The sequence below is a fragment of the Amblyomma americanum genome, chromosome 6 (genome assembly GCF_052857255.1).
Source record: "Amblyomma americanum isolate KBUSLIRL-KWMA chromosome 6, ASM5285725v1, whole genome shotgun sequence".
Lineage (NCBI taxonomy): Eukaryota > Metazoa > Arthropoda > Arachnida > Ixodida > Ixodidae > Amblyomma > Amblyomma americanum.
Window position 1 is genome coordinate 189,130,555 of NC_135502.1, and position 24,227 is coordinate 189,154,781.

Genomic DNA, 24,227 nt, shown 5'->3' on the forward strand with positions numbered 1-24,227 from the left:
TTATTTCGTTTTTTTCTTTGCGTTGCCCTCAGTGAGCAGCCCAGCGAAATTTGTCAAAAAGGGCCTCATGAACTTTTTTACTACCTGTTTCGCAAGTTCCATTCGATGGGCCTCCGAGTGATTTCTGTCGCACATAAACAATGGATTTTTAACAATTGAAGGGACTACAACCTCTCCAAACTTATTTAAAGGCGGTGGCCCTTTAACTAGCACTGCACCGCTTTAGAGGCAGCACCATCAAGGATAGAAACGAAGCCCACAAATGCCAAAGTGGGGTAGGAGAGCTCTCCTCTGTTAATTCCTGCAATAAGGGCAGTGGTAGTTGAAGTGCATGTCGGTGCACGTAACTTGTCAATGCATCCCAAGCAGTCAATGTTGTCTTGAACTGCCCTTACCAGGAAGCCAGCAATCAGAGCTAGTGTACTTGACCTCAGGCTCTGTGGTGGCAGACCTGGAAATAAAGTGTGGTAAAAAACAGTAAACTGGTTAGTGATTTCTTTGAATAAGTGCGCTTGCTACAGAGACCTTGACATCGAGTGCAGGCCAGCATACAGTTAAATAAACAGCCACTTGAGACATTTTTCAGAAAATGCCTATACATGCTTCATTGTTATCATGCATTTTTTTACAAACATGCAGACCGTTAGAAGTATATTCTTAGCTATGTTTGCAGCGCTCGCTCCACAGTGCATTGATTAGAACAAAATGCTTACTTGGGTACCGCTCCAATGCAGACAGGTAGGGGAGCAGAAACTTTCCAACATCCTTTCCTGCAGTGGCCTTAGTCACTGTTTGAGCAGGCAGACGTGATGCTGCCCCTAGACTTGCCACCACACTTCCGACACTGCCACGTGGTGAAGAATGAATGATCCCAGTGACCAGAATCTTCTGAAGTGCCGACAACGCTGAGTCGGCATCTGTTTGATCATTGCTGCCATTTAGCTGCCTAACAGCTGAGAACAATGACTCTACATCATCACTAGAAAACTTTCCCGTTAGCACGAAGTGAAATCCTGCATTTAGCAGGTGTTTTGTGCACATAACAGTGGATTTGGTTGTTACTGTCAGTGCCTCGTGAGTCTCTACAGTGAGATATTCCAGTTTGTGGATGGTGCCCTCCTTCCACGAGGCAAAATAGTCCAGACATTCTGCCTCCAACCATTGAAGCCTACAAGATAAAGTAAGAAAAAAGGCACAATGAAGCATGATGCAAGAAAATGGCACCGAGCTTTTTATTTTTGCAGTATGAAAAAAAGAGAAAAATGGATGCTTTTTCAAGTGTACTTGCATTCTCGCAAATTAAGACTTCAGAAAGATAAGCGCTTTTTCATCTTTCAACCATGAGGAATATACCTTTCATCACTTGCACTGTAGAAGGGCATCTTCCAAGCATCCCTGCTGGCGGTACAAAATGTAGTGCTCTTGATATTGCGCGCCGAAAACCACTTGTACACTGTCTCCATGAATTCCACTGTCGGCAAGCAATCCTCGAATCCAGGAGCACCAAGACGATGTCTGTGCTGCTGCAAAAATCTCAGGACCGAAGTGACCTTAAAAAAAAAACAGCAGTGAGCATCTAAGCTGACTTCTGCCGCAGGTTTGAGGAGTTAAAACTGGAGATATTGAAGAGATACGAATAGTTGATAGCTTTTAAGCAGTACTAGAGGCTATGACTACCATTTATACTTATATGCAACGTTCACACAATAAAGTTCACCAATGCATATTTTACCTGCGGCGAGAAAATGTCAACAGCTCTACTGACATTCATTTTCTCGAAGTTACTTGGCCAGAGGTGCTTCTTTGTCAGGCGCAGCACCATTTTAAAAGCACCCTGCCGTTCCTGCACCTTGTAGAGCAAACTATGAAAAAATAAAGGGTTAGTATAATACTACAAAAGTTACAAAACAAAAAAGCATTGTTTGTTACCATAAGTAATCTGGCAGGATAAGCTTCCCTTTGTTCCTGAAAATTGTCTTTTCATCAAGAAACTGCGACCTGATATTTTTCAGGATATGACAGTAGTAAAATGACAAGTAGAGCTGCCGACTTTCATCTAGAGGGTGTATTGAAAAACAATGTTTAATAATGATTATTATGTCAGCTTAAAGCAACATCATAAATTCCATACACAACAGCCACAATGCAAACATGACAGAAGATTTAGCACAGAAATATTCATAGCAACACATGCGTTACATGAGGCAACATTGAATGACTACTCACATTATGACAGGCTTGATAGGGCCACCTGACAAGCTTGACAAAAATTTGCAGTTTGCCTGATGGTTGTCTGCAACTAGCCTCACCACCTGAAAACCTGCCTCTTCGAAGATGCCATTACTTTAAGGGGAAGAATCTCTAGTTGTCCTCCAGTTAGGGCCTTCGAAAAATAATACCCAACCGGTAACCTGCAAAACAATATAACAGTTGCAAATTTGACAGATATCATGAATTTTCTGCCATCTTTTGACACAGCTAAAAACAACATACCTGTAATGAGTGGAGCGGCCAACAAAAACAAAACATAGAAGGTGTGTTGCCAACTCATCTTCTAGGTTGTAATCAACTTCAGCACCTCCCAAGTTGACCAGACCATGTACAGCATCTGATTGCTTGTGGTATATAGTAGCCTGTTTAATAGACATCTCGTCCATAATAAGGGAACCACGTCGTGCCTGCAGAGATTAATGTAAAACATACATAAATAATTTCTTGATGTGCAACGGAGTATTTTACCTGTTCGGAGTGCAGTTTTGCTTCTACGTGGAGCCGCTGCTTTATGAGTGAAGAGATTACCTCTCCAGTGCAAGCACCGATGTACCTCTTCAATGTCGACCTGCACGGTAATTTCAGCACGCCATTCTCTCTCAGGAGCTGGTAACATGATGGAGATTTGGCATGCCAGAGTACACACTGGCGTATAGTTTCTTCCTGCCAGCAGCGCTTTGACAAGCCCAAAAAAGCTAGCTGCTCCTGAATGAAAAGGGCTCTTGCATCATTTTGCTCCACTTTTTCCTGAAAGAGTCCAAAATTGTGAAAGGCAAAATTTCAATAACGGATACCATACCTGAAGGACCGTGAAGTTTCTTTTCTTCATTACTGCCTCAGTTTTTTTGTTTTCATGTCTGAGCAATGAGAGCTCCCCTTGTAGCCTTACAGTTTTCTCCACAAGCCGTCTGCATTTTCTCGAGAGTGTTGCTACCTGCCTGAATAGTTCTGAAACTCGGGAAACCGAGAGCCTCGTTTGTGTTCCCTTAGCTGCCGGCTTTGAAGACAACAGGTCGCTTCTCAGTGCTTCTTCTGGAGCTAACTGAAAGGTGGGAAGCAAAAGCTGGCCAGACGAGGCTTCTTGGATTGGCTCTAGCAAAGAAATTCCTGAAGGCTCCATTGAAGCTCCTGGCGGAGGTTGTCCTGCAGGTTCAGAACTCCCAGATTTCTGAACAGTTACAGCCTCGTTGTTTCCATCATCACTGGTTAGTGCTTCTGCTGCAGCTGTGTCAGGAATACTTTCATTTTGCCTGAAATGCAATAAACAAACGAGTTTATTACAACAGCGGCAACAGACTGCTACACAGTTAGGCATCATATTTAGAACCAGCATATGTTGCTTTTAGAGGTAAACAGATAAAAAAATGCGGCAAGAGAATTGTATTTACCTGTCATTTTTCACGAGCCCAGGAGACTCGCTCACAGAAGGAGCTGATGCAGGAAATTTTCGTTTCAGTAGGCGTCGCGTCTGGTTTGGTGATGGCTGCAAGTACACAGGGAATGCGGGAAAAACTGTTGGCACAGCATCGGGTTTCAACCTCCGCAGCTTAAGGCCTTCACGATAGTTTTCTGGCCTGAAGTGAAGGCTGCAGGCCTGAAGTGAAGGCTGCAGACCCTGCTTCGGTCGCTTGGAACCCAGGGCTCTTTCGCTGGCCCTAGAAAAAAAGAGAGACATCGTGAAAATAGGTATAAATTAATTACTTCACGCGGGTACGTTCCGAGTACCGCTCAATGCAACGCAAACTCGACTGCTGGAGCGCACGAGAGCTCCGAAGCTCGATCGCCACTCGGCGGGCGCCGTCGTTCGAAATGCACATTAAAAGCATGTTTCAAAGCTGAGTGCAGCATAGTAACTTACCTTCGCCTTGCCGAGAGATGTTTTTCAACCATTGGTTCCGAATATCGGTCACGGGGAACTCATGAAATGAAATTCCTCTTGATGCTCGGCCGCTTGACTTGCACAACGGCACGCAGCAGTAAACCATCGTACCATCGTGCATGAAGCCGCAAACGCGAAAGCCGGCGCCCACGGGGCTTTGAACCACAGTGTCACTGAAATAGAATATGGCAATCAAGATTTAGCCACACCAACAGATCATCACGCACTCAGCTGACCGACTGTTTCGCGCACGTGCTTACGGGCCACGACCTACTGTACACAGTAGGTCGTGGTGTGGGCGGCCATGGGGTGGGGGTGAGCACTAGCGCCACTATTCGCGGCGGCGGTTTGGAAAACTAACAAAAACCACACAAGCAAAAGCAAATCAGCGGTGCTGGAGCAGTACAACATGAACTGGTGGGCGAGTTGGTCAGACATAGTTCTTGTAAACCAGCGCAACGGCTCGAAGCCAAACAGAAAGGGACAAAACACAGCGCTGGAGCAGCGCCGCATGCGCAGGTCGCCCTTTATACAGTAGGTCGTGAGTAGTACACTACTTGAAGATTACTTTTCAGCAATGCAGCCGTTCGTAAGAGAGACAGAGAGAGAGAGAGGGGGGGGGTTGAAAGCACTAGGTGATGGCTTCTTTGTTAGCCGCGAACATCACATTCTTGCCGCGCAAAAGTGATATACTGTGCCAGTTCACTTTCTACCCTAGCTTTAGATACTCTGATTTAGGTGCACGTATTGCTGAAAATCTTCCCATCATAATAAGTTTCACACTTTTTTTTAAATATCTCATTCATCTACTACTTTTCATGTCATGTTTTATGGGTTTAAAAAATGAGCGCTATTTCACTATTTCCTGTGCGATGATTTTGCGCGGTAACGTTAAGATAGAACTGTTGTTACTGGGTGTGCTTAGAGACTTGTTAAATACATAAATGCATTTGTACTCCTGACACACTGGATTTGAAACACTCTACATCCAGTACATGAGTTGCCATTCAGCTTCCTTTGGTGTTATCTGGTAAAACAGGCACGCCAGTTGGACGCCGGAGCGAACGGACGCGTTTCACATGGGCTCCGCGAATTTCGGCCTTTTTCGGCAGTCTTTCGACTTGCTTTCCCGGCTTTTGTGCTCAATTGGCGGCGGAATATCAGAGGACCACGAGAATACCATTTTTCCGGCAAGTAGGACTTTATTTTTGGACTTTCCGTGTTCGACGCAGCACGTAGCTGAGTTGAGCTTAATGCGCTAAGCCTACCGCGGCTGACTAGGCCCGCGTCCCCGCGGCGTCCCCTCCGGCGAAAGCTGTGAATCATGGACATTTTGGAAGAAACCACGATTACCCCCGAGGAACTCTTGGCACCAGGACAATGGTTCGCAATCGGAGGAGGAAGATACGTGCCGCTAGAGAAAAGTGGGCAGAAAATTCTGAAACAGCGAGCCCAGGAGAGGCAAGCAGGTAGGAAATTGGCGGCCAAGTCAATCGAGCGTCAGCAGACGCGCATTCCAGACGGCGCCGAGCAAATTGTTCTCCGACCACGTGGCAGCCTACTTACGCTTACCAAATATGGAACGGCGTATCTCACTGACATCATCAAAATGTCTGCTGGAATCAACCCACGTGGAGAGGAGGATGCAGGCAGTTCTGCCCGTCAGGAAGTCCCTGATGTACCGATATGTACCGGTACCTACATTAACCTTGTTCAGCGCTTCCAGAACAGCATCATGGTTCACGTTGTCGAAAGCCTTTGTGAGGTCCAGCTCCGAAATGGTTTTCGCATCTTTAGACCTTGAGCCTATTATGTCATGTTTGATTTGGAGCATGGCGTCCTGCTTCCAGCAAGTGAGGTTGTAACCCGACCATCTCATGTGGCCGCAGATCGCCTTGCTCCATGAAGCTCATCAGGCTGGTCTGGGCAAGCAGACTGATGAGAAAACCGATGCTTGGCAGCACCACATGCGAACAGGAGAGTTTCGGTATGTTATGGTGCTTCGCGTCTATGCTTTTTGCTTGCCCCGTGGTTTTGTTTTTGACACGTCTCGATTTAAAAGCGCTGAACAGTAGTGGAACTCCAAGTGCTGCTTCAAGTGCTAGGTAACCTTTGAAGGAGCCTGTTAAAGGGGCTGCGAAACACTGCTTGAATGGATGGTGGCTATACTTCAGATGGATTCTTTGTCACACAGATGCTAACTCAAAAAGAATTACAGGAATCGATGCATAGGAACGAGAGTTATTCAATGAAGAAATTTCAAAATACAACCAAACAAAATGCTGCCCTAAATTTGATTTTCGCCTTGCTTCCCATTTCCATTTCACTCTCCCAATGACGACACCGGGAGTCACTAATCAAAACAGCCTATCTGAGCAGGTCGCGGAAGTTTGCAAACCATGGTTGCCTAATCGCTGTAACTAATCCCCAGTGCCGCCGGGTGCCCACCAGTGATACAGTGGGTACAAGCTTTCCCCTGGCCTTGTGCTCGGCTAGTAACGGGTGAAATGCTTGAAAAATGTTATTGACCCCACCTTGAGTAATCGAAAAATACCTTGTGCCATGGTGCTCTTTGACCATAGACGCCCTTGCACCATAAAAATCTATAATCATTATCATCGTTCAAGCCAATGCTGTAGCATCATTTTCATGGTTAGAACAACCACATGAACGCCCCCGTTCACCCAGCGATGCTTCATCGTCACGTCGACTGCGCAGAGCGAGCACTGATCAGCGACGTTCCCTGACTTATGGTTCCGAACTCGAGTGCGAGATATTGTGACGGATTGATGCCCTGCGCAAGATACTAGATACCTTTAGGATAGCGCGTACCGCAACTGCTTACCGCATACTATGGCCGCTACTAGGAATGCGCTGATTGGTCACGGTGAGCAAGGCACGCGTGCTGTTGATCGGAACGTAGCGGCCTCTGGCGCCTACGCCCGGTAATCCTGCACAAGCTGACAGTGTGCACTGCTAAATGTGAAACGAACGGCTTTTTTCGTTGCATCCTTGGGACCGAAACGAATGCTTGTAGAGTGAAATGGTGCGATCGGATCGATTCCGCAAAGCCATTCTAAGATGCATAGAGTAGTCATAAGTGCTGTGCGCTAGGTGATAGGATGCGTACAGAGAGGCGCAAGGTTCTTCGAAGCAAAAAAAAAAAGCCAGAGCCTCTGGTGGTGTATTTTTGTTTTACTTGCTTTACAGTGCTGTATCTACGGCAAACAATTTGGTTTTGTTGATGTAATATAAATCGCAAGAACTTGACAAAACGTATGTCTATTTATTAGCACAATTTACAGTATATTTACTGTTTGTCCAGTCATCAAGCTCCCGCCCAGTGATGTCATATCCACTGCTAAAAACCGCCACTGTATGGTGACACCCTCAGCGCCATAAATCTGTATTGGTGAGCTAATTAAAATATTAAAAACTGGATTATATTCAGTTCAACCGATGCTAATAGCATCGCTATAACTCATTTTACGCAAGCAAGAAGCAAAACAATGCACTGATTTTGTGTTTCGGGGCTCTCCGAGAGCAGCACTGAAAGCAGCACCCCGACCCACGCATCGCGGGAGGTGAGCGCATCGACAGTGTCACCGGCTGTCGCGCACTTACACGGTCACAACGTGCAATGATCCTCCGCGCGCGCATTGGCTGCGTGTGGCCCGGGGAACGACGAATGCGTCACGGAATCGCGACGAGTGATGTGTGTGACGGATGCGGTGCAGTGGAAACACTAGAACACCTGTTCCTTCGCTGTTCCGCGTTCGCCGATGCTCGTCGCGATATGCTCGCGGCCTATAGGGCGCAGGGCATACTACCAGACTCCATCTAAGACGCTATTGTGGCCGCAGGGCAGTGCGCGCACTCGTGAGCGAACTTTGGTGAGCCTCTGTGCATTCCTCGAACACACGGGCTTGACGTCCCGTCTGTTCTCCGTCAGGTAGTTACACGCAGTGACCGAACGCTCCGCGAGTTCTACCTTGAACGATTAATAACTGGACGCCCCACTCCAGTTGTAACCAACACAGTGCTGTGCGCGTGTGTGATTTAATTCTTCTAAAATGAACTAATCACGCGCACAACCTGGACACATTTCTTATTGTGTAAATAGTTTGTACATACTACTTCTCCCCCTATCCTCTATTCCTGTCCCCTCACCTCTTTCATTTCATGTCTCCATTCTGCCTGCTGTCCTTTATTTCCGCTGCCCCAGCTCAGGTGCTTCAGTATCGATGGCAGATGCCGGGGCTAGCAAAAATCTTTTCCTTCCTTTTTACTATTATTCTAATAAAACCACTACTACTACTACTCTTTAAGGCTAGTTAAATGATCGCCACGGTCGATGAAAAACTATGATGGCGCGATGGTTGTTGATCGTACAAGGCAGTTAGCAGTATAAAGAGCACTTGTGTCTTGCTGGTTGTGCCAGTCAACTTCGAACTACTTAACGGAAATCGTTTAAGATACAAGAGTTAAAAAAAAAGATTTGAAACCCGCCGAGAACGTGACTCCGTGCTTTTCCAACTCGTTTGTTTGGGGCTCCATTCAATAGCTTCGGCAGTTGCCGTGAGCTGTTCTATTCGAGCTGCCGACTAATTTAATCACTTCACTGTACACAACTGAAGGTACATGCAAGTGAGCGCTCTCGCCACCCAGACCCAGACCCAGTGGACCCCATACCCGCGGAAATGCGCAGGGCGCACGGTTTCATGTAAGTGCGGAGCCCGTTGAAGCGTGGTGCGTTGGCTTGAAAGTAAAGCCGACGCATCAGGCTTGAGCACCCATCCGTTTTTTGTGGAAAAAAAAAACTGGCTCTTGCAACTGTGGCAAACCTCCTCTACGCCGCCTGCTGCACCGTGCAACGGCGCCGTTCAAGGAATCACAATCCATTGGCCTCAAAGTGTCGGGAAGCCTTCGATGCGCGCGACACGCCGACCTTGACCTCGCCCCTCGCGACTCCCCGCACTGGGGTTACATTTAATTAGCAACGGCTGCTCACGGCGGACGGGAGAAACGACCCACCGGCGCCTAACCTAATCGTGCTTCCTGTCTATAGATCGGCAACAATTGGTTAGCTTGTACTGCGGTTCGCCCTGCGCCAGAGCAGTGTGCGCTACTTCGTGCCTCCGTGTGTGCTGCTCTCACAGCCAGCGTACGTGGATGTACTGCGTTGTCAGTCTCTTTTTGATCAACACCTCAGTGCCGTACTTGCAACGCAGATGGAGGCTGTTGCACAGCGGAAGATCTGGCAATGCGACGTCGTAAGTTGTCCTAACAGCTGTGCCGAATCACAGCAGGGCAGTAGCAAAGCCCGTGGGATGGTGCGCCGCAAAGTGCCGATAGATGAGTCGCGGCGGACCACTTCGTTGCGAGCACAGTGAAAGAGATAGCTTAGGCGAGCGAACGCCGCCACCAGCCGTTGCACAATACTATTGTGCTCCCTTCTCGCTCGACAGATGGCGCTTCCAGCTTGCGCCCGTAGCGGCGCCGTTCGTGGCTCTAGCACAGTGTCTATGTATGCACTTCCAGGAAAACTTGCGGTCATCAGGTGATTTTTTAGGCGTTTGTTATACTGTGAATCATCATTAACTCTGAAAAAGTTGTCCACAGATCAGGACACTCGCGCGAGGCGACAGATAACGCGACGGAGAAGCTTTGGTGGAGCGGGAACCAAGCAAGCCAATATTACAATAGTTTTCAACTTTTCTCAGTTATAACCTGGAAAGAGAGTACTTCTCACTCAAGAATGAGGTAGAAGGGCTCATCAAGTTAGCAGTCGCGTTTGAGAATCCAGCAGCTTTGGTCCACCGATGGGGAAATGAATGTCAGTGTGTGAAAATGACTGAACTCATGCTGCCTTAGTCTGCTTACGCGAGAACTGCATGCGATTTTTATGAGGATGATGAGTGGGTGCTTTCTGGAGCCCACAAAAACTTATAACCCAGATAGAACCTTATGCGTTTATTTCATACATGAAGCAAAAAGTAGTCACAGCAAACCTGGATTACGCACTGAACACCTAAATTTTACTATTGTGTATACAATCAAAATAACAAACAGTACACTCAGCTCTGCTCCTTGTGGTCATACAAGTTTGGACATTTTACGCAAGTCCTGGCCTTTTTCTAAGTGCTTGCATTTCATTTGACGGCAGTACTGATGCATACAAAGGCTAATATAATAATGGAGCAGCTTGGTGAGCATGTCCTCTCTGTGGTTAGTAAAAGGGAAGGTGCAGGAGGTCTGATTGAAAATTTTCCTTGATACAAACCCTTTAACATAATAAGTTATACAATCAACCACACTTGCATCATTATTATCACACACAGACAAGGTTTTGTCACCATCGCACTCCCAGCTTCCTTCATTGATTATGCCGTCAAGCCTCTCTGTCAGCTGGTCCATCTTGTTTAGTTCCTTGGATGCTGAGCTCTTATATGCGCTCTTAAAGTGAGCCAAAGTCACAACGCCGTACTGTTCTTTCTCGGAAGCTGAACAGTTACCAAACCGCGGTTTCTTTGGGAGGGAGTAAAGAGACAGCGTACTGTACATTTTCAAGAACGTTGGGAAAGTTGGATGTTCGTTTTGGCAACCCGCTTGTCAAATAACACCAAAAAATTATTTTAACGGATCCTGATTAATTTTTTTCGGTCAGGAAATACTTGAAATCGCACTTTGTCAACAGGTAGAATGACATCTCACGAGCAGATTTGAGCGTCACCCTTAATCTTTTCGCAGTTGACCAGCTTAGGAAGAGATCTTGTGGAATTTCTCCTTTTGCAGCTTGTTCCTCCCATTCATCAAGCCAATCAGGGGCACTCTCAAGAACTTTAAAATCATTTCAGTCTATAGTCAGGCCTTCTTTTGGAAAGTGGCGGTTCAGGGCGTCAAATAAGTTGTTCATAAAGATTGTGAACTCAACATTCAGCTCGACATTAAACAGCCGATGTGGTCCTCTACGTGCTTAAAACAAAATACTTTTTGCTGCGGAATCGCTGAAAATTTGGGTTGCCAATTTCTCTCTCGTTTTAAGCTTGTTAAAAGGATTAACATGGTTGTAAGCCAGTTCTGGGCATACTCTCAGCTCAGTTCGTTCTTGGTGTCTGCTACAAACTGGGCACTGTATTAAGACCATTTAATGAACGTTCCACTTTTCTTCAACACTTTTTTTCATACATACGATTGCGTATGCACTTGAAGAGATGAGGTGCATCTGCGAAGACATGCACCTGTGAGTGTGTGCACAAGACGTAGCCAGTATTACAAAAAGGCATGAAGAACTTCCTCATGTCACCAGTGCATGAGTGTAGGTGAAATCGAAGAGTAAGCTTCACAACAGTGACTCCATGACAATAAGCACGGCTCACACAAAAGCCATATCCGAATGGGAAAATGCGCGTAACAACCGCTACGTGTGCGACATGGAGCACGCGTGCGCGCATGGAAGCTTCCTAGCGGGCAGCAGTTTGGTGCGCCTTCTCTTGAACTGCCGGCCAACTACTACTGCACTATCCTCTTGGCGCGGAGCGGCGCCTCTTCCTTGCCGTTCGCTCACATAGCTTACTCTTACACCATGGTTGCGTGCTATGCCGCTACGAAAGGTGAACGGCAGAGCATCTCTGTATGCCGCTGTGTGTTCGCTGCATTTTCGTCCCGAATACATGATATATCCATCCTTGAGTGCGTCTTTCAGGATTACATGGAAGCTTCGCAAACTATCCCAAGGCACGGTTCCATCAATACTCCTGGCAACAAGTGGACAACAGCCCTCGCTATGCCCGAAAGTAAAGTAACGAGCGTTAAAACACCAGCACTCCATTGACTTATCAGCTAGGTTTCCTCTAGCTTCTATGTACAGTCAAGCCCACCTATAACTGTCGGTCACGGGGCTCGCATTCGTTGTATCCGAAGTTCATAGTAAGTGGGATTCCTCAATCACAGCGAAAAATACAAAGTCAGGCAACGGTGGCGTTTATTTCTTGAAATTATCTGTTACTCATGTCTGCCTCTATTAGGAAAGGGCTTTCCAAGCACTTCATTGTAATTAAGTGGTACTCGTCAAAATTATTTCTGCCAACGAGCTGCTTTAGGGACGCTCCCAAATCAACCTCATTTACTTATGAAGGCATGGAGGCTCAGTAAGTCTGCATAAGGATACATGCAGAATACTATCCGTGATGTCTGAGCAGTGCAGCACATAAAGCAAAAGGAAAATTTTTTCATAATGGTAATGACGTCTTTAAGTCTCGGGCCATATTTCTTGATCTTTGCAGCATACTCCTGGTGGCTATTCATTTTTATGGGAATAGCAGGAGAGACCAGGCAGTAACAAGTGATGGCACACCCATGTGGCACATAAAGACAGCAAAGGCCAGGCACTGTGCCACATTCATCACCCCACCGAAGACAGTGACATTTGGCAAGTTGCTGTAATTTGCACTTTATATTCCTGTGTAGTTTGTGGTTATGTGAAAAAGTGCATAGGAAGCAACCAGGGCTGGTTCAAAGTCTTTAATAAAACTACCAGCAGTCTTTATCTTGTAAAAAAATGCACAATACTACTGTTTTCATCAAAATTAAGGTGAGCATTTGGTGAAGAGTCACTTTAATTGGCTGGTTGCAAAGCAAGACATCAGCATTCACGACTCATTCGCGAGCTCTGTTCGGTCCCACATGGCAGAACTAGTCGGGGTCTAGTTTCTGCAGACGGTGGAAAAAAAAAGCATGTGAAGTCAATCACCAAGAGAAAAATGCATTTGTCTATTACAGTGTATGCTGAGGACCTACAAATGAAGGCCTTCAAGTTGTGTTCTGTATCCTAGCTTCAGAGGTGCCATGGAACACACTGAACTTAGAGTCGAACCAGCGTACGCAAAAAAATGTGCAGTCCAGGCCATCCAAGGCAGACCTGGTGGAAGGCCACAAAGGGCGCTTTGCAGAGCCATGAAATGGCTGCTGCACTGAAATAGCTATGGGAAAAAAATGGAAAGCCTTCAACTCATCTCCAGTATCTCGTGCCATGAAGCGGTGCAAGGATATACCTATTCAAATAATTTGCGTATCTTGTGCATTGGTTGTAATTTTTGTTTTCTCCTTTACATTTTAAAAATTTTTGTCTGACATTCTGTGACAACCTATGTTTGTTAGTGTTATAAAATAAGGTATGTATGTAATGTGTCTTATTTGGAATTCATATTTTTACTTTCATCCTGTAAGTTTGTCTTGCAATCTTGTGTTTATTATTGACATGTAATTCCCTCACTCTATGCCGTAGCGGCCCCATATATTAAATGTCAAAACCCACCCTGTATCCTTCTTTTGCTGAGGTATCAAACACCGCTCTGTTTTTGTCACCAAGTACCACAGTGAACACCTTGTAATCAACAGAAAGTAAGCTCAGTCTACAATTTTTAAGGGTTTTACTTCGTTAGCATTCCTGAATGTACCTTTTTTAATGAATGTTAGCCTGTATGCATATTCATCTGCTAATTTGCTTACTCTGTGAAAAGTGAAGTATGTGGCAAATCAACATTTCATACCTCGCCACAATACCGGTAACTTTAAAATGACCTGACGCACTGCGACAGTCTCGTTTGAAACATCTTTGTTGTGCCCATCAGTGTTACTAGCTGCACATTTTCCAAAAACTAAATTTTTAAAATTAATCGGTTAGCCAACTGGCACGCTGTTAAATGAAGGCTGCACCTCTGCCAGGAAAGGACAATGTAACAGTTGGCATGCACAGCAGTTCTCGCTCGAAGCTGGTTTATTTGACGAGAAGTGCTATGTAAGCAACGCAGGGCCTTTATGTTAGCCCTGGCATGATGTTGTACCGAAGTGTCTCGACTACTTTCATAACCTGGTAGTAGCAACAAGCACACAGCCTTTAGTGCCTTTTCAAATAATTCCAGCAAACGATTAGGCATTTCTAGGGCGCTTGAAACTGTTTTCCTCATAACAGTGCTATCACATAGTAGCACATACCAACAGTCATGCCAGTGCACTAACAACCACAAAATCACCCCTTCATCCCCCTTTTTTCCCCGTCCCCCTTTAGTCGTCATTTCTAGTTTCATTCTGCAGACTGTAAATTTTATCTCTGTACTTTTTGATTATTTTTAGGAAGTTGTGAGCACTGTTTTATCGATATCTAGATAACATCGCTTGTATTTTACATGTGAACTGCCTGAGGGTAGCTTTTTACAATTTTTAGATCTTAACATTGAGTTCTGTACAAATTGGGTGTGCTGGTGTTATGTGATGTGTTGAAAAAAAAGGGGGGGGGGGTGGGGGCTTCTGCCATTTGACTCCTCACATTCAAAATTAGGAAAGAAAAAGTTATTCCTTTGCCTTGAATCTCTGCTCAGGAAGCCATGCACTCACAAGATGCAGTTAAGCTTTGAAAACAAATTAGACAGGCTGGCTTTAGCTGGGTTTTCTCATACACTTGTGAAAGGGGTCACCAAAAGCCTCATGCAGAAAATGAGAAAAGCAATGAAAGCTGGGGCAGATGTCCCCCAACAAGAGGGGAGACTAGTGGGGGTACTGTATGGGCACAAGTTAGCCCACAATTTGAAGAACTTTGCAAGCAAGCATGGCACAGTGTTCATCTTTTTAACCCATAGGAAGCTCGGAGGCTTTTGCTCTTGGTTCAGAAAAGTAGGAAAAAAGGAAAAAAAAAGAGGGATGCGTAACCAAGCATGGGGGCTTTTTATGAGGTGCCCCTTAGGGGTAATATATAAAATCGCCTTCTCAAGTGATTTTTCTTATATAGAATAAACCGGGCACTGTGTAAATGAGCAAATCTCAGGGAACAAGAGCAAAAAATTTAACAAAATAAATAGGGCCAAATTTAACAAAGCACATCAGAACTTGCCCTTCACACTCCTGTGAGCCATGGTTTGCTGGCATCGATTTCTTGCCAGAAGTATGAATATAAGAGCCAGGGAATTGATTGAAGCATTCTACATCAGAAAGAAAGGTAGCTCGTACATCAGTGAAAATTACATAACATTATATAAGGCCAAGAAAGGATCCTGTATCACATCGCAGTTGATAGAAAATAGATTCAGGACAACCTTAGACTTCAATTAACCAAATGATCAGGCAGGCTTTCATAAAGGCTACTCGATAATAGACCATATTCACACTATCAGTCAGGTCATAGAGAAGTGCACAAAATATAGCCAAACACTATATGTAGCCTTCATAGATTACGAGAAAGCATTTGACTGAGTAGAAACCTCAGAAGTCATGCAGGCATTATGGAATAGGCTGTAGATGTGTCGCGCCACTTTGTATGAGGCCGGCACGATAAATGAAATGATCGATTTACTGGCTGAAGTGCTAGAACGTCCGATGGCGTGAAGCCGAACGGCGCATGACGCCGGCACGAGGAGCAAGCTCAGTTCCACCACACTTCGGCGTCATCATCTTCTACGGCTGGTGCTGCTCCTGCGGCGTAAGGCCGCTTCTGCTGCTACAGTAGCCCCCCCCCACTAGTGAAGGAGTCCGGTGAAGCTGGGAGCCGGAACGATACTTTCCGCTTCTAAGGAGCGGCAGGGAAAGATGGTGGAGGAGGGCAGCCGGCAGGTTGGGGCAGAGAAAGCAGAAATGAATGTCCAGTGGGCAGTGTCGAGTTGGGCTTTGAGGGATGTTTTCATTCGATCATACTGTTGCCGACGGTATGGTGAGCAGTATTTGTAATTCGGGAAGTTCTAAGTAAAATCATAAGGTTATTAAAAAGTGAAGATTCAAACTGGGCACCACGGTCAGTGGTGATAGTCGAGGAAACCCCGTACCGGGAGACCCAGCCGGCGACGAAGGTTCTGGCGATGGTATCACTGGTGGCGTCAGGCAGAGGGAACGCTTCGGGCCAGCGAGTGAACCGATCGATGTAAGTAAGAAGATAGGACTGTCCAGCGGAAGGTGGCCAGGCACCCAAGATATCGATGTGGACGTTTTCAAAACGGGCTGACGGCGGAGGGAATGAGCCGATGGGAGAGGTCATGTGTCGCTGAGTTTTAGACTGCTGGCAAGCCAGGCAGGCACGGGCCCAGGCGCACACGTCCTTGTTGATGCTGGGCCAGACATAATGTTTCGTGAGAAGGTGCTGCGTGGCGCGAATTCCGGGATGGGATAGGCCATGGAGGGCGTCGAAGCCAAGACGACGAAAGGCAGAGGGTATCAAAGGGCGCGGAGTGCCGGCCGAAGTGTCGCAGATGAGGGGGATAGGGCACGAAGGGAGGATAATTTCACGAAGAACCAGCGAACGAGGGTTTTGGCAAAGGCCCATAACTTCCGAGTCATGTTGCTGTGCTTTTGCGAGGGCGGCAAAGACGAGGTTCAGTGATGGAGCAGCCGAGGCGACAGAAGCAGTAACACGTGACAGAACATCCACTGGGGCATTGTCGAGACCTTGCACCTGTCTGATGTCTTTCGTGAATTCTGCCGCGTAGAAAAGGTGACGAATTCCATGGGGCAAGATTTTACCGCTCTCCGATGTGATGGCAAAAATAAGTGGTTTGTGGTCGGTGACGATGTGCAATTGCCGACCTTTCGAGGAGATGCTTGAGATCCCGCACGGATATGTACAGGGCGAGGAGTTCATTGCCGAAAGTACTGTAGCAGTTTTCGGCAGCGGAAAACTTGCGGGAGAAAAAAGATAGCGGGCTCCAAGAACCATTCACAAGCTGGTGGAGCACGGCTCCAACACCAGAGTCGAAGGTGTGGTCATGGTGGGGGCGGGTGTTCGAGCGGACGTCTGGAGTCACCAGTTTGTCGCGCCAATCAGTATGAGGCCGGCACGATGAAGGTAATGAGTGATTTACTGGCTGAAGTGCTAGAACGTGTGATGGCGTAGAGCCGAACGGCGCGTGACGCTGGCACGAGGAGCGAGCTCAATTCCACCGCACTTCGACGTCATCATCTTCGACGGCTGGGGCTGCTCCTGCGGCGTGAGGCCGCCGCTGCTGCTACAGATGTGCCTTTAGTAAAAATACTGGAAGATATCTATAGCAACTGCACAACTACCATAGTCCTCCATAAAGTAAGCAATAAAATCCCAATAAGGAAGGGTGTCAGGTAGGAAGATATCTCGCCAATGCTATTCACCACCTCTTTACAAAAGGCATTCCGATGCCTGGATTGCGAACAGTTGGAGATAAGAGGTATTGCAGAATACCTCAGTAATCTTCAATTTGCTGATGACATTGCCTTGCTGAGTCACTCAGGAGATGAACTGCAAAGCATGATCAATGAGTTAGGCAGAATAGAACGGTGGTTCTAAAAATTAACTTGCTGAAAACGAAAGTAATGTTCAACAGTCTTACAAGGGAGCAGCAGTTTACAACGGGCAGCACTGGAAGTGGTAAGGGAATACGTCTGCTTAGGGCATGTAGTGAGTGCAGATCTGGATCATGAGAGGGGAATAACTAGAATAAGACTAGGGGGGAGCACATTTGGCCGGTTCACTCAGGTCATGAATGACACATTACCAATATCCCTCTAGAGAAAGGTATATAACAGCTGTATCTTACTGGCACTCATCTATGGGGAGAAAACCTTGAGGCTAACGAAAAGGGTTCAACTTAAAATGAGGACGATGCAGCAAGCTATGGAAAGGAAAATGACAGGTGTAACGTTAAGAGACAGGAAGAGGGCAGAGTGGGTCAGAGAAGAAGCATGGGTTAATGAGATTCTACATAAAATCAAGAATAATCTAGGGCACGGCAAGTAATGCAAAGAGAAGATAATCGTTGGCCCTCAAAAGTAACGGACTAAATGCCAAGAGAAGGGCACAGCAGGGAGCACCAAAAAGTTAGGTGTGTGGATACGTTTAAGATGTTTGCGGGGATAGGGTGGCTGCAGCTGGCACAGGGCATGTCTAATTGGAGAATTATGGCAGAGGCCTTTGTCCAGCAGTGGACGTAGTCTGGCTGATGATGATGATGAACTGATGCATGAATGTGTTTTTTGAGTAGTCGACGCCTGAGGATACGCATGCACGTGTTTTCTGTTAAATAAAGAAGCTGTCAGTGGTGCTCTGTCCCGCTGTCCTCCTTTGTGGGATATGTAGTTGCTTTGGTGCCTTTAAATAGTTAAAACGAACAGCTACCAACCGACCTAATAAAGAGTTCTCTTGAGATGTAAGGAGAACCACGTTTGTCTGCTCTTACCTTTAGGAGCGCGGAATCTAGCCCACTCTATAAGAACCTCGGAAATCAGCTGTACGTGCCTCTTAATATTCAACGTATCGAAACCCTGTCGGTATGGCTGTTGGGAATGATGCCCTTATCTTTGCAACAGTACAGGCTGGCAAGATGAGAGATTTTTTTTCCAGGGAACGCCAGAGCCGCCAAACAAACTGCTGGTACGTTGTCCCGGCACAGTAAAGGTTTCCCGATGGTGTTGGTCCGGTGATTTCCAGAAACTGGATGCACCGCTTGAAGGCTTCTCGATGATATGACTTGCAGGCGAAGCGATTTAGTGAGAAACGAACTTTTATACAGGCTATTTACAGATGGGTACAAACAAAAGTCAGTATACGGCCACAACTATCCACGGCCGGCCTAGCCGACCACCTGCACAGAGGCGAGGGACACCGCGTCCCAACAGTCAAACTGGCGCGCCTTGCACCAGCTCTCAATGGTCACTCCCTCCGCACTCGGCCAGACCGAGCGCCTGCAGCTAGGAGTAGCTAGAGACAAAAAAACACACGGGTGCGCTCCCTTCGCGGGTACACCCCGAAGATGCCCGCGCCCCTTTCCACACGTAAAAATAAACTGCTAACAGCGGCTCATCAGTTTTGACGAATAGGAAAGCTCAGAACTGATGTCAGTGTTTTCCCTTACCCCCGAGTTCCTCCCTAGGTGGTCTCGCAATCCTTCGCCAAGGGGACAGGAGTCCAAGGTCGAGAAGCCCCGCCGTCCGGAGTGGCGAAGGAAACCGCAAGGACGAATGGGGAGACTAACCAAAAAGGCATGAGTCTTCTTCTACCTTCATGAGCTTTCGTCCTGCCCATCCCATTATCAGCTTCTGTATTTCGGTTTCTACAACCACTTATAGTAATCCCTACCCCTTCTTGGCCTAAATTTTAGTTTGTATGACCCCCCTAACCTCCTGCAACCACCTCGGCTACGAAAACTGTGCGATCCAAATTTTGGTAGGTCATCCCATGCTTGCCACATGCAACTGGTCATTTAAATAGTCACCGCCTGGTTATGGCCAATCCCCCTTGTGGGTATGTGCCATTGTGTGAGGACAAGAACAACAACAACAACAACAACAACAACATGTACAACAAGATGCGACAGCGCGCCCAACCCTACACCTTCCCCCGGAGACTCGGCTAATCTATTCAGAGATAAGCCGAGGCAACAAACAACAAAAAGGGTTCGGCAAGTGGCGCTTGAATACCTCTGCACGAGCAAGCAACCGGAGCCTGCGAGCCCGCATGCTGCGACCCTTCGTCACACACACACAGATACATGCTACTAAGGTCCGCAAAATATAGACAAAAAAAAAACACGCGCAGAAATCCCACACTTTCGTTCGATCGACGTGCGCCTTTCTTGAGTACAACGAGTACAGTTTGTTGTCCATGCACACAGTTCCCTGGTCCACTATCCCCAGCGGTCACTGCTGGACGTCAGCCAGTGCACTATCGCAACAAGTGTTGGGTATTCTAGACAAGGCATCTGCGTTAGCGTGGTCGGCTCCTCTGCGATGTTCATTGGTAACATTGTACCGTTGGAGCGCAAGAGCCTAGCACGTAAGCTCTGCACTTTGAGGCACACTGCTCGTAAGAAAGGAGAGCGTATTGTGGTCAGTGACAACAGTCACGGTGGCGGCGAACACCCACGTCTCAAACTTTTTAATGCCCAGATTACCCCGAATGCGTCCCTCTCGATTGCCGCCCACCGCATCTGCGATGGTGTGAACTTGTGACTGGCGAATGCTATCGGCGCCTCAGTGTCGTTGTCAGAAAGCTGCGCTAAACAGGCACCGACTGCTACTGCCGCCGCGTCTGTAAAAAGCAGATACGGCTTTCGCGGGTCCGGAATGGTCAGTGAAACCGCCTCGCTTAGAGCTTTCTTTAGGGCTTTCAAGGGTTTGTCCGCGTCATCTGGCCACGGTATTTTCTTCTGCACGCCTTTTCCTGTCAGGCGTGTTAGTGGCAGAGCGATTTCTGCAAAATTGGGAACATAGCTACGGTAGTAGCCGCACAGCCCAAGGGTGCTCCTCAATTCTTTCTTTGTCTTAGGGGCTTGAATTCCTTCGATGGCCTCAATTTTCTCTTTGGCTGGGCCATGCCGGCCTGAGCCGACAACGTGCTCCAGGTAGCGGATTGAAGGCATCGCTACCTGGCACTTCTCCCAGCTAGCGTGCAGGCCAACCTTCTCCAGAGTGCAAAACACCCGCTTTAAATGATGGATATGCGCTTCTAGAGATTGGCTGAATACGGCGATATCGTTTAGATAGGCGCAAGCGTATCCTTCCTGTCCTGCTAGCAACTGGTTCATGTTCCTTTGGAAGGTTGCCGCTGCGTTCTTAAGACCGAAAGGCATCACCCGCCAGGCAAATTGGCCTAGGTGCGAGAAGAACGTTGTCGGAAGCTGAGAATCCTGAGCGAGTGGCACCTGCCAATAGCCGCGCCTGAGGTCCAGAAGGGTTATGAACCTCGCGGCTCCGACTCGCATGATCAGCTCCTGGGGGCAAACCATAGGAAATGCGTCCGTCTCGGTCAACGCGTTCAGCGCTCGGTAGTCTATGCAAAGACGTACCGACGCGCCTTTTTTTGGGAACGCACACGATCGGGTATGCAAAAGGGCTTTTACAAAGGTAGAGGAGGCCTTGTGCAAGGAGCTCACCAATTTGCCTCGTTACTTCGTCTTTTAAAGCCTCTGGGATCCTATAAGGGTGGCCTCGCCTTGGAGCTGCCCCCTCCGCGAACTTTATGCTGTGCTCGCCCACGCGCGCGATCGACGGTTCGTTCGCAAATAATGTCTGGTGCTGCTCGAGCGTGGCATGCACCAGCTCCGCTGCATCCCTGTCTAATTGGCTTCTTTTATCCGGCGTAGGCATTACCCGGTCCTTCGGGACGTTGCTTGCGCGCGGGGTATATTCGATTTCTCCAAAATCGCAGTCGTCATCAAATATGACGCTCACCGAACCTACCTTCCCGACGTAAGGGCGTAGATTATTTGCATGTACTAGCATGCGGCGACCGTCACTCATCTGCACATAGTACGAGTGCTCGCGGTACCCTTTTGTCACCACAGCCGGCCCTAGCCACTTCGGGTACATTTTCCCTGGCCTCTTATCATCAAAGACGAGGACCGCCTCACCTTCGCGAAAGGTTTTTACCATTGCGTGCTTGTTGTAGTGCGACGAGTACGCCTCTTGCTGTTTTCTAGTCGTTAGCTCCGCAATGTCGGCCGCGATCTCGAGCTGTGCTTTCAGATTTTTCAAATACTCAGCGGGAGCACTCGCTAGCTCCCCGGGTACCTCAATGTCTCCTGCTCAGCTTTGCTTCAGGATACCGAGTGGTCCTACTGGGTCTCGGCCGTAAAGCATTCGGAAGGGTGACACGCGAGTGGTGTCGTGTGGTACCTCCCTATAGGCCCAAAGAAGAAAGAGAATGTACTTGTCCCAGTTTTTCGGTTCCTTTTCGATTATGTTTGAGAGCATGATCTTAAAGACTGTTCCACCTCTCCACCGCCCCATTGCTCTCCGGATGATTGGGAGCGGAAAAGCGTGGGGTACAGCCGAGTCTTTCGAGGAACTCCTTTGTAAGAGCGGCTGTGAAATTGATGCCGCAGACTGAGCACACCATCTCGGGAACCCCAGTCTGGCTAAACACCGAAAGCAGCGCGTCGCCGGTTGCCCTGGCGGACAAAGACCTTAGGCAGACTACTTCTGGCCAACGCGTGCACAGATCTTTTACGCAAAGCGCGTACCGATGTCTTCGGCCAGATGATGGCTCAATCGGACCTATGATATCCACGTTCACTTTCTGAAAGGGAAACTTCGGGCGAGTGAGAGGCGTTATCGGTACCCTATCGGTTCGCCGGTGGTCTTAACGCACTTGACAGCTATGGGAGCTGTCACAGCGTTTGCGAATATCCGACTCCATGCCCGGCCAGTAGAAACTGTACTTTAGGCGAGCTTTAGTCTTGCGAAAGCCCAGGTGTCCCCCCCCCCCCCCCCCCCAATAGGACTCGTGTGCTAGGCTGAGTGCGGCCTCGCGCCGTAATCTTGGCAGTACTAACTGCTGTACCCCTTGGCCTAGCACCTGGTATTTATGATACAATACTCCGTCTACGATAGACATGCCCGCCTTTCCTTGGTTGGCGTTCTGCCAGGCCTGACGCAGAGTCTCATCCTCATGCTGCGCCACGCGAAACTTCTGTGCCCCGCTAAGCTCAGCCGTGCCGCCCGCCTGTGATGGCTCGACCTCATTGCTGTCAACTGTCTGCTGGGGCATGGTTTCGTCTGTGAACGCCAGGACGGGCTCGGTGCCTACGTCTGGCCCTGATCTATCTGGTCTGTCTTCAGCCGGTGGCGACAGAATTCCCACCGCCTGCACGAGACCCTCACTGTCCGTTTTTCCCGAGTCGTGCAGCTGTTCCCATGCGTCTGCGTAAATTAGACAGTCGGCTTGCGTGAGCTTGTCGGTGAGCGCACACAACACCGGTGTCGCATCGTCCACATTTTCGGTGAGGGGAGCGCCACGACACAGCGCCAACGGAACTACTGCCAGTTTTGCCTCTACCTTCTCTCCGAAAGCGGAGACGAGATCGATCGTCCCATGTAGGGATACGAACTCCTCAGGTACAAGGCTTTCGCGCACTACGGTGATATCTGCACCGGTGTCCACAATAGCGCCAATAACCGCTTCCCCTACAGCAGATTTTAATGTCCCTGAGCGCTGGACGCGTCGATTGCAAGGCATGGGTGGACACGCGTGCCGTTAGCCTATCATCGCGCGGTGGATTCTCTCATCTGTCAGCTGGGTTCTCACGATCAAATGGGCAGTTCGCGACAACATGTCTCCAGCTTCCGCATCGGAAACAGCCACCCGACCGCGATACCTTTTTCTTTTCTCCTCCTGGCCTGACTGCAGCTATTCTGTCTCCTCGCTTTGCTCCATGCTTCTGCGTAGGTGGGGCTTCAGTTCTCGGTTTTGGGGGCGTGTCAAAACCTTTAAAGCTGTCGGCTTTCCTGTGAGCGCTTCCCTTCCCGGTGGCTTCCTCGTATGTCTATAGCAGTGCAGCTATCTCATCTGCATTCAGCCATTTCTCACCCTCGCGCAGCTTGACATATTTATGTGCGTCTTCTGATAGCCCCGCCTTGAGCTGGTCGGCAACCAGTAGCTTCAATAATCCGTCAAAAGACGACACGCATCGTGACTTTAAATAAAAATTTAAGTAACTCTGGACGCGTGTGACAAAAGCCTTCCAGGTTTCTTTGCGGCGCTTGGTGGCCCCAGAAAACCGCCTTTGATACTCTGCGGCGGCTGAAAGTTTCAACTCGTCTAGGACCACCGCCTTCAACTTGTCATAGTCCCTGTGTTGCTATGCGGTGAACCGTGTCGATAAGTAGGTTACCCGCCCAGCCAGCACCGGGAACACCAGCTGCGCCCAATGTTCCTTCGGCACGTTGAAAGCCACGAGCGAGCATTCCACTGACTCAAACCAGACGGGTACTTCGCCGTCTGCCGGAAATTTGGGGAACGCGCCGGCGAGTAGCTTAGCGTACTGTATCAACCGCTCGTCCTCGGAAGGCGCCGCATTCTGGCTTCGAGCACGCATGATTTGCATCTCGAGCTCTAAGGCTCTTATCCTTTTTTCATACAATTCCAACTCTTTCTCAATGTTTTGGCCATGCCGTGACCCCGACGCCTCATTGCTGCCCTTGTCTCCACCGTCCCCCCTGTCACCACTGTCACTACCGCTGTCCATCGTAGATGCCTTGTCGGGGTTAAGATGACCAAATCGGGTTATCATCAACTACGCAAGCCTTAGTCAAACAGTGACCGCTAAGAAAACGAAGGAACCAGGGA

At 48.1% G+C, this 24,227-nt stretch overlaps 1 pseudogene; it reads right to left on the minus strand.

Moving 5' to 3' along the window:
* Positions 1-22,649, minus strand: LOC144095635 (uncharacterized; annotated as a pseudogene).
* Between the last annotated feature and the right edge of the window lie 1,578 nt (positions 22,650-24,227).